This window comes from Pyrgilauda ruficollis, unplaced genomic scaffold (assembly GCF_017590135.1).
Source record: "Pyrgilauda ruficollis isolate IOZ18807 unplaced genomic scaffold, ASM1759013v1 scaffold164, whole genome shotgun sequence".
In the NCBI taxonomy this organism is placed as follows: Eukaryota; Metazoa; Chordata; class Aves; order Passeriformes; family Passeridae; genus Pyrgilauda; species Pyrgilauda ruficollis.
The window spans coordinates 1715147-1724803 of record NW_024515209.1 but is presented as its reverse complement, the minus strand read 5'-3'; positions in this window follow the sequence as shown (position 1 = coordinate 1724803).

Here is a 9657-nt window from a genome sequence, read left to right as displayed (position 1 = left end):
ATTCTTTCCTCACAATAGGGATGCAGATCTATAAATGTACATAAGTGCATTGAGTACCTCTAATACAGACATCAGTCTGGATTTTCTGAGAACTGCCTTTCTAACAAAATTCTGAAAATTACCACATGAGGGACAAAAATTTAGGATCTGATAAATAGAGGAACAGAATATTTTAAGATTGAATGCTTTAAATCCTGCATTGCAATGCCATTGCAGGCAGGAGGTGCTTTGGCAGAAGGATGCTCTGTGATCTCATGCCATTCTCCTCAGAGGTGCAGGAGAGTGGCAGCTGCACTGGCAGATGACCCTCATTCCTCCAGTTCTCATTGGAAAGTGTTTCTCAGCTGTTAGCAGCTCTGGAGAAAGGGCACGGGATCTGTGGAGGCTGAAGAACACCCCCAGGAAAACTGCTACTTTTCTCCCAAAGGGCTGCTCCTGTTTGAACATGAGGTCCAATTTCCTGTCAGTGATAGATAAAATGTCCATGATATGGCTTTTACACCAGGCAAGAGAAACAATGCAGATGCAATTTTGCACATCTGATGATTTAAGACAATTTTTTGCTGTGGAAAGAACCACACATTTGGAGAATGAAGCACTGTTTCAGTGAAATATGGGATATATGTCACAGCTGGCAAGTGGTGATGGATGGTGGTATGAAGTGCTGGATCCAACAGCCTGGTGAGGTCCAGCCAGAAGCAGCTTGAACATGTTCTCCAAGGAATATATACACATCCCTTCAAGAATATATATCCCTCCAGCAGCAGAGCACAGATTTTGTCTGCTTGGTAGTTGCCCTTTTATCCCTCAGCCTTCCCTGGGACAAACTTGTAAATGTCCTGTATGAGATGTTCCTTCCAATGAGTTCATAGTTTGGGTTTCCTACTGCTTCTCTTCCCCTGTGCTCCCCTGAGCTTGTAGAAGTGGGTATTGAATGGGCACCATGGATGTATGTCAACAGCAAAGCCAGATGACAGGGTTTTTCAGGGATCGGTTTAGTCTGTGTCTGATGCACTCAGCTGCATGTTCAGATTTTCACAATTCTGGACTTCTGTTCTGGATTCAGACAGTGCATAGGGTTTGTGACTGAAGTTATAGTTTGCCTTAATGAAACTTTACTCCATTATTTATTCCAAATGCTCATATGTACAGAAATCTGACCTCTCAGAGGTGGCCTGCAGAAGACAGGAGATCTGGGGTATCTTGTTTTGGCATGCTGGTTCCCATTTGTCTGACACTTCAGAATACCTTAATTACAAGTTGGAGATGGATAGAAGAAATTGCAATAGTCTCTGCCATATTTAATTATTTTCTTCAACACTGTTTCCAAAGTGCACAAATACCATCAGGACCAGAGTGCAAACCAGCCCCAGGAACACCACTTGTTCCTGGGAGCATTACCTTGGCTCTGGGAATTCCCATCAACTGACATCTCCCTGTCCTCACTCTGGCCCCTGTGTTCTGCACGTTGGGTCACCCACACAGAAGTGAGGAGATCCCCACAGAAGCAACACTCGGTGGAGCAGAAACTTTTCTTATCCGTTTGCCCCTTATTCCTGTCCATGTAGTGCCTGTTCTGGGTGTGATTCTTTACCTGTTCCCAATAATCACACAAAGCAGTGAAAACAGCAAATCATAATCAATGCTGTTTCTTACTATTACAAAAGAGATATTATAAACTGAAAACACAAAGATAGTTTTATCTTTACTCATAGTCTAATATGCATATGAGAAAGGTCTTTGATGTTTTCTACACCTCCAACTCTTTTCTTCATGTATTGCTCAGCAGGCTGCACCAGAGTTCATCCATTTAAATCCACTTCAGAACTCAGTATGTACAAAGCAAAAGGATTTCATGATACAATGGTATTTCCTAGCTGTGCTCTAAAAACTTAGCCATTTCTTCCCTCAAAGTTTCCTGGCTGGAGAAGTAAATTACTGCTAATAATGAAATTTAAATCAGACCTGATATTTAGAATTAGGTAGACTGTGCACCCCACTTCAGCAATTTGTAAGCTTGTGTTGAATATTACTAAAACTTACTAGACAGGGCTTTGTTTTGCTGTGTAGCAGAGATTACCCTGCCCAAAGCTCCTCCAGAGTTTTCTCATAGCTGTTGCTTGTCAAATGCTGTCTTGCAATAAGCTGATTTTTGCATTTCATTTCCTAGAGGAAGTGTATTGTAAATAGATGGTGTGATCTGTGTTGCACACTGAGCCCATGATAGGAAGGCTTTAAGGACCAACCAGCACTGTGAGGAGCTGTTTCAGCAGTCAGACCTTGCCCGTGTCCCACACTGGTCTCATTCCTCTTTGGCAGCAACACAATCCAGCTCCTGGCACCACAATAATCTCCTTCCTCGTCTCCTCTCCATCACCAGCCTCTCTCCCAGCTTCACACCACTCCCAGCCTTCTTCTTTTTGGGGCCTTTGTTTGCCTCACTGAGACAGGAAAAGACTGCACACGTCCATGCTTTCCTGCCAGCTGGGATGATCGCAGGAGGATTGGGGTGAGCAGCTCACAGGGATGGACCCTGAAGGAGTGGACGGACTGATATCAGGGAACGTGTGCAGTGCCACCAGTGTCAGGGTTTATTCTTTCCTATCCTTGACTTCCATTCTGCCAAGTGGCCAAATAGGTCTCTTGTCCCACTAAACAGGGGCAGCGCACCCGCCCTTTGAACCAGGGCAGCCATCAGCAACTGCAAGGCAGAAGGAAGCAGCCTGTGGGCTGCAAGGTAGCTCCAGGGCTTGTTTTCAAAGAAAGCTGAACACTTCTATGCATTCATCCTTGAAAAGATGTCCCTTTCCTATGCCTCAGCAGTTGGTCACCAGCACAGTAGTGTTCCTGACACCCAAACTCCATCTTGCAGAGAAGGTGAAGCACACCACACAGGTAGCCCTGTGTGTGAGCTTGCCCAAGCAGAGTCACTGGGTGGACTGAGTGGTCTGTGGGCCACAAACTGGACAATGAGACAAGAAGTAATGTTTCCAGTCAGCTGGGTTTGTGATGTGCTCCCTCTTCCTCTCCCACATCTGAGAACCAATGACACTTCTGAGGAGTGTCAATGCCACTCTCACAGTCCTTGCTGCAGTACTTATCATGGGATCAAGGGTATGTGGAACATTTTCCTGCCATTTTCCCCAGGTGCAGTGTGTTTTCTGATCTTTTGCAGATTAGTTACAGTGCCCTGAGCCACTAATGCCCTGTGATTGCCCTGCTTGTAAAACAGCAACTGCTTCATCAGGAGCGCAGGAGAAACCCTTCCTCCATTCTGGATTCTCAGCACATTTTGGGGTCCCTGTTTGTTCAGATAGCAGTCTTGTAATTCCCTAATCAAAAAAGTTTTAAAAAACTACTTTGTGTTTTCTGAAAGTTGTTGTCCTATTCAGCAAAGAATCATCTTATGTCTTTATAACTTCCACCATTACTCTTCTTGATTAACAACAAAAACTGATGAGCTGGCCTTTCCAGGGCCCATAAGCAGAATCAGCCAAGCACAAAATATAAGAGAAGGGAGAACAGTTAAAAGTTATTTTAGTTGTTACATCAGAGTTGGATGTTGCATTTACTTTTTTTATCCTGTACAGTAAGAAAACTTTTGCTGCATACACATTTCTTTTCCAATGGTGTTACGGGGATATACAGAGTCTGAGTTTCATATTGGTCACATTAGTTATGGACTAGTAAGCAATATGCATGTGATAGTTTTCAGCCTTCCTTTTATGACTGGGAAAGAAATGGACAGAGAATTATTACGCTAGCTGGGACTATAAGGTTTATGTGAGAGGCCTGTCCAGATCTTTGGTCCTTGCAAGGCTCTGTGTGCTTGGTGATGCTTCCAGCTGAGAAGGAGCAGGCAGAGAGCACTGCGAGCTGACAGCAGGTTGCAGATTGTGAAGGAAAGAGGACAGCCCCTTAAACGTGGTGCAAATACAAGTTTCCGTGTGTCAGGGGCAAGCTCCAGGCAAGGTTGTTGTCCTGGCAGTTATCTGTGGGAGACGCAGCTGAAAAGCTTTCCATTTAGATTGAGACTACAAGAGAGGCAGAATGTGGTGGTACGTAGCACTGAGAAGGAAAAGGCACTGCACAAGTGTGCTATGAATATGAAAATAATACGAACCAGGTACAACTGTCTGTGACATAGCAAGGAGGGAAGTACAATTGGGGCAGCATGCATGCTATTCGTGAAATTCATGGCATGAAACAGAAAATTGTAGTGATAATTTATAAAACACACAAATCACAAGAAGTAAAAAAAATTAGAAAGCATTTTGATATTATTCTGTGGTTGTGTCCTAAAATGCTTTATTTTACAGAATATGTTCCTAGGTATAATATATTTTAAAGAATCAGCCAAAGTCTTCTCATTTAAATTTGTATTGATTATATGACAATATATTGAAAAATCATCCATACACTGGCACCTACTGAATAGGTGCTGAGGGAGAAATCCAGCAAAACCAACCAGCAGAGATGTGTGAGGCAGAGACAACGTCCAAGCTAAGGCTGGAGATCTGAGTTCTGCAAGGACTTCCAGGAGCTGGATATGATGAAATTTGGGGTCCCTTCCAACTAAGAATGTTTCTAGGACCTTCTCAGATTCTCCAACACTTCCAGCTAACTCCAGAGCCAGGCTGTACAGATAAACCTACAGCGAGTTCCTGCAGGACTGGCATACAGACATCCAGAGATGTGAGGCTGGTGTGCCAGACTCCTCCCCTTTCTTACCATATAGACATGCTGAATTACATTTTCCTGTGCTAATGGGACATTATAGTTATCATAGGCTTGCATCAGCTGTATATAAATGAAAAAGACCTTAATATGTTTGTTAATGAAAAAGTTACAGTGGTATATTAAAGAAGAGTTTATTTAACTTTATTTAATTTAAAGGCCACTTAGTAGACTGAGCCTTAATGATCTACAGTAAATGTATTTTTTCAAAAGATTTCTCCATTATGGGGTGTTCTTAGACAAGAGTCCACATTTCATATATAGGATTTAGATAAATTGCTGCTCTGGGTAACACAGTGTGATAAGGAGACATTAATTCATGCTAAATTACAAAGACATTCCTTCAGAGGAATTATTCTGTCCCTATGAATATAAAAGACAACCTCTCTAACTGGGCATTTCCTGGGAAGTCAGACATTCTGTGCATTATACCAAACTGCAGATGTATTCATTATAATAACATTAATCATGATGATTCCATTTGTCAGTTCCACCTTAATTAAGCATTGATGCCATAATGGAAAATTTAAAGTGTTATAAGAGGCTGTTTACAAGGGGGTTAATAGAGTTAGGAGTCAGAATTAAGTGGTCGTCTATCAGGTGTGACTTTCCTGGTGCTGTGAGGTGGCACAGGCTTAAGAGGAACACAGGATGGAAGGGATGACAAAAGCATCACCCTCATGATCTAAATGTGTTACCTGCTGGCTGGGATGGAGTGTCCTGGTTTTGGCTGAAATAATTTTCTTCCCAGTGGTGCAGTATTGTGTTTTGGATTCAGGATGAGAATAATGTTGATAACACACAGATGTTTGGTTCATGCTAAGCACTGCTTATCTTAAATCAAGGACTTTTCTTTTGCCTGCAAATTGTTCAGTTTCCCAACAGAGAGGAGGTGAGAAAGCAGCCAGGAGAAAGCATGGCCAGGGCAGCTGTCCCAGCCTGCTCAAAGAGATATTCTACATGCTAGAATGTCATGTCCAGCATATCAATTAGGGGAGCAGGCCAGGAACCAGTTCTTCCTTCCACAGGGCTCTTGCACATTTTAGCACCACCCTGTCTTTCTGCACGTACAGATGAGATTGCACAGCATGGTGCATAAATTTATACCTTTTGGAAGTTCTCTGTGGGATTCATTCCTATTCTGTTGATATTTCTGCGAAACATGTCCCATTGCTAATTCGTAGTCTTTACTAGTATTGTAGGTTGCTGCAGACTGCCAAATTGTCCTTGTTTTGCTCTGGGTGGGTCAGTTTTCATGTGTATGGTAACAAGAATTTGCTCTCCAGTTTTGGCTACATTTTCAATGCCTACTGCTCCATTTGAAGCAAGGGCATGTAATTCAGTTTAAGGTGGGCCCCCCAAAGCCTCTTGTCCAGCAAGGCTTTGGAGGGTGAATGAGTGAGAGTTACTAAAAATTTGTATGCAGAAAGAAGTCCATCTAGCTGAGTGGCAGCTGGAGCATGCTTGTCAGTTCACTGTTCAGGTATGATCAGTAGCCCCACTGCTTTGGAAACACTGCCGTAAAAAGACACTTCCTAGGTGCATGTACATGTTAGGAATTTTCTTTTCTTCTTAGGGCATTTCAAATTTTTGGGTTTTTTTTTAAGGAAGGAAAATAGGTCATGAAATCTTAAGACAGAAGCCATAAGTCTTCACCAGCTGTCTGTGACATTATTTCCAGATGTTCCTGCTCTTAGCCATCATGGCCCACTGCAGGAATCTTGGCAAAGGAGCTGTCACTTTGACCTCTTTGTACCAGCTCCTGCGTACCCACCAACTCTGCTCCTGTCTTTCCTGGCTGGACTGCGTCTTGCCCTTGTCTGCAAAATCTGTTACAATACAGAGACATTCCTTTGCTTAACCAAGGGTCTGCATTTCCTATTCATTAAAAGTATAGATGACAATTCCCAGGCATCTTAAACAATGGCCATTTGTATGAAGGTTTGAGTTAAAACCATATTTGCATCCTTGAAGGGCATTCTCACTGAAGAAAGCAGTATGGGGCCTAACACCTGAAGAGACAGGAGGATTCCATGCCTCTCACCGCAATTTTGTCAGGTCTAATCCCACTGTTCTGCTACCAGCAGGCTGCCATGGCATTTCACATCCAGACGTGGAAGGGCTTAATGAGGAACGGGCACTGCCTGCCTGCGGCAGGACAGATGACTCCTTTCTCTTTTAACCTAGCAAGGCTGAAAGACAGCAGAAGTACAAAAAGTATAAAAAACCGAGCGGGAAATGGCAATCCCTGCCATTGCAAACACAGGACAGCCACAACATGGCTCCTGGTGTTCTCCTGTAAAGCTCCTTTGCTGCTAGGCCATGGATCTCTACTGAAAGCTGACCAGGCACTGGCACAGGCTATGCAAGGAAATGTCAGTTTGGTTCATCTACTCTCTACCATCCTCAAAAAGTGCTGGGAGATGCACTAGACAATCTTATAACCATAGAAAGTTAGAGCTAGAAGGGACCTGGAAAGCTTATCTGGTTTCACACCCTGCCATGGGAAGGGACATGTCCCACTAGACCAGATCCAAACTCCAAGCCTTATCCAACCTGGCTTTGAACATTTCCCATGATGGCACAACCACAGTTTCTCTGGGCAGCCTGTGTCAGAGTCTTACCAGGGAATAATTTCTTCCCAATACCCAATCCAACCCTGTCCTCCATCAGTGGGAAGCCTTGTCCAGTCTCTCCAGGCCCTTGTCCAAAGTCCCTCTCCAGCTCTCTTGGAGCCTGCTCAAGTCTTGGAAGGGACCCTGAGGTCTCCCTGAAGAGAAAGACGGACACCCCTTCTCCAGGCTGAACAACCCCACCTCTCGTGCTGTCTCTATAGGAGAGGAGCTCCCATTCTTTGAGCACCCTCATGATGATGGACAGCTGCTGATAGTGGTCTGCAAGCTCTAGAGCCTTCTGGGATCTTGCTGCCTGGGAGGTGAGACATGCATTGTGATGCAGTGGATTCTGAAGGTCTAATGGCTTTCCTCCCCCCCCAGAAGTCATCACCCCGTTGCCTACAAGAAGCTGAGTCTCCCAGGATCCAAAGGGCAGTACAAGGGATGCCTCCTCTGTCTGGTGATACTGGGTTCCTCAGGGTACCAGTGCCTTGACAGGGGCCAGCGGATGGCTGTCAGAAGCAAATTTCATTTTGATTTTCCTTAACAATGGTTGTCAGAGGCATGTGGGAGAGGGGCTGCACAAGTACCACAAGCAGGAGGCAGCTAGGAGAAGATGGAGGACAGCCTTTTCTCTGGGGGGACTTTCCCTGGCAACCAGCTCATGTCTCACATGGGACAGGCAGTCAGCAGGAGATCAAAGACACTGTACCCCAGAGACATTCTCCAGTCAGATGGCAAAAGATCTCTACCAATGGACTGCAGTGGGACATTGAACTGGGCCAATGGTATCCTGCCAGCAGGCAGGCTTTGGCAAGGGCCAGGGCATAAAAATAACTGTGTCACAAGGCCTGGGGCGGTGGAGACTCTGCTTTCTGTTTTGGTGGTGGGGGGGGGTTGGGGCTTTTCAAAGCTTGCTTACTGAGTGGAGGCCTTTTTTTTGAGGGTTGTCGTTTGGGAGCTTTTTTGAGACTTTTTGGCTTTGGGTTTTTTGCATATAGGGGCCTTTTGGGTCTTGTGCCTTTTCCTTTGGCTCCAGCTTGCCCACTGGCTCGGTACTCATTTGCCCTGGCCGTAGCCCGTGTTTTGTCCCTTTTGGCTCTCCTGCCCTCACTGGCTCTTGCTCACTCTCACATCTGTCCTGCCTCCCTGATCAACGTCCTGTCTGCTTTGTCTCCGCATCGCTGCCTGAACCACCTGTGTCCAGCTGCACCTGCCTCGGAGCCAGCTCTCCGCAGCAATCCTCGCCAGGGCCCTGCCCTGGGCTCTGGCCCTGCCCTGGGCTCCGGCCCTGTCCGTGGCTCCGGCCCTGTCCGTGGCTCTGGCCCTGTCCGGGGCTCCGTCTCTGCCCTGGGCTCCAGCCCTGTCCGTGGTTCTTGCCCTGTCCATGGCTCCAGCCCTTCCCGGGACTCCAGCCCTGTCCATGGCTCCGGCCCTGCCCTTGGCTCTGGCCCTGCCCTGGGCTCCAGCCCTGTCTGTGGCTCCGGCCCTGCCCTTGGCTCTGGCCCTGCCCTGGGCTCCAGCCCTGTCCGTGGCTCCAGCCCTGTCCGTGGCTCTGGCCCTGTCCGTGGCTCCAGCCCTGCCCTTGGCTCTGGCCCTGCCCTGGGCTCCAGCCCTGCTCTGCGCTCTGGCCCTGTCCGTGGCTCCGGCCCTGCCCTTGGCTCTGGCCCTGCCCTGGGCTCCGGCCCTGTCCGTGGCTCCAGCCCTGTCCGTGGCTCTGGCCCTGTCCGTGGCTCCAGCCCTGCCCTGGGCTCTGGCCCTGCCCTGGGCTCCGGCCCTGTCCGTGGCTCCAGCCCTGTCCTTGGCTCCGGCCCTGTCCATGGCTCCGGCCCTGTCCTTGGCTCTGGCCCTGTCCATGGCTCCAGCCCTGCCCTGGGCTCCAGGGCCACGGGAGCCACACCCAGGCAGGCAGCAGGCACAGCCCCACCGCGGCCACTCCTGACCTCCCATGGGCTCCCTCTCCCTCTGCCTCTCCCTCTGCCTCCCCATCTCCTTCTCTCTCTCCCCTCTCGCCGACTCCTTTCCCATTTTCCTTCCTTATTTTCTGTCTTCTCTAGCCCTTTGGTTTGGGCAACTCCTTTGTCTTTTTGGTTTTTTTGGTTACAAATAAACGGTTCTCAGATACAACGCTTGCCTCGTTTGGCTTAATTTCATTCCTAGCCATTTATTTTTAAAAGAACCCCTGCAGTTTTCCACAGTGAAATATGACAATGGCAAACACCAGCTCACAGCAATGAGATGGGCAGTGGCACTGGGAGGTTGTTGCTTCAGTCCACATAGGGTAGGGGATGTGAAGGGCTATTCC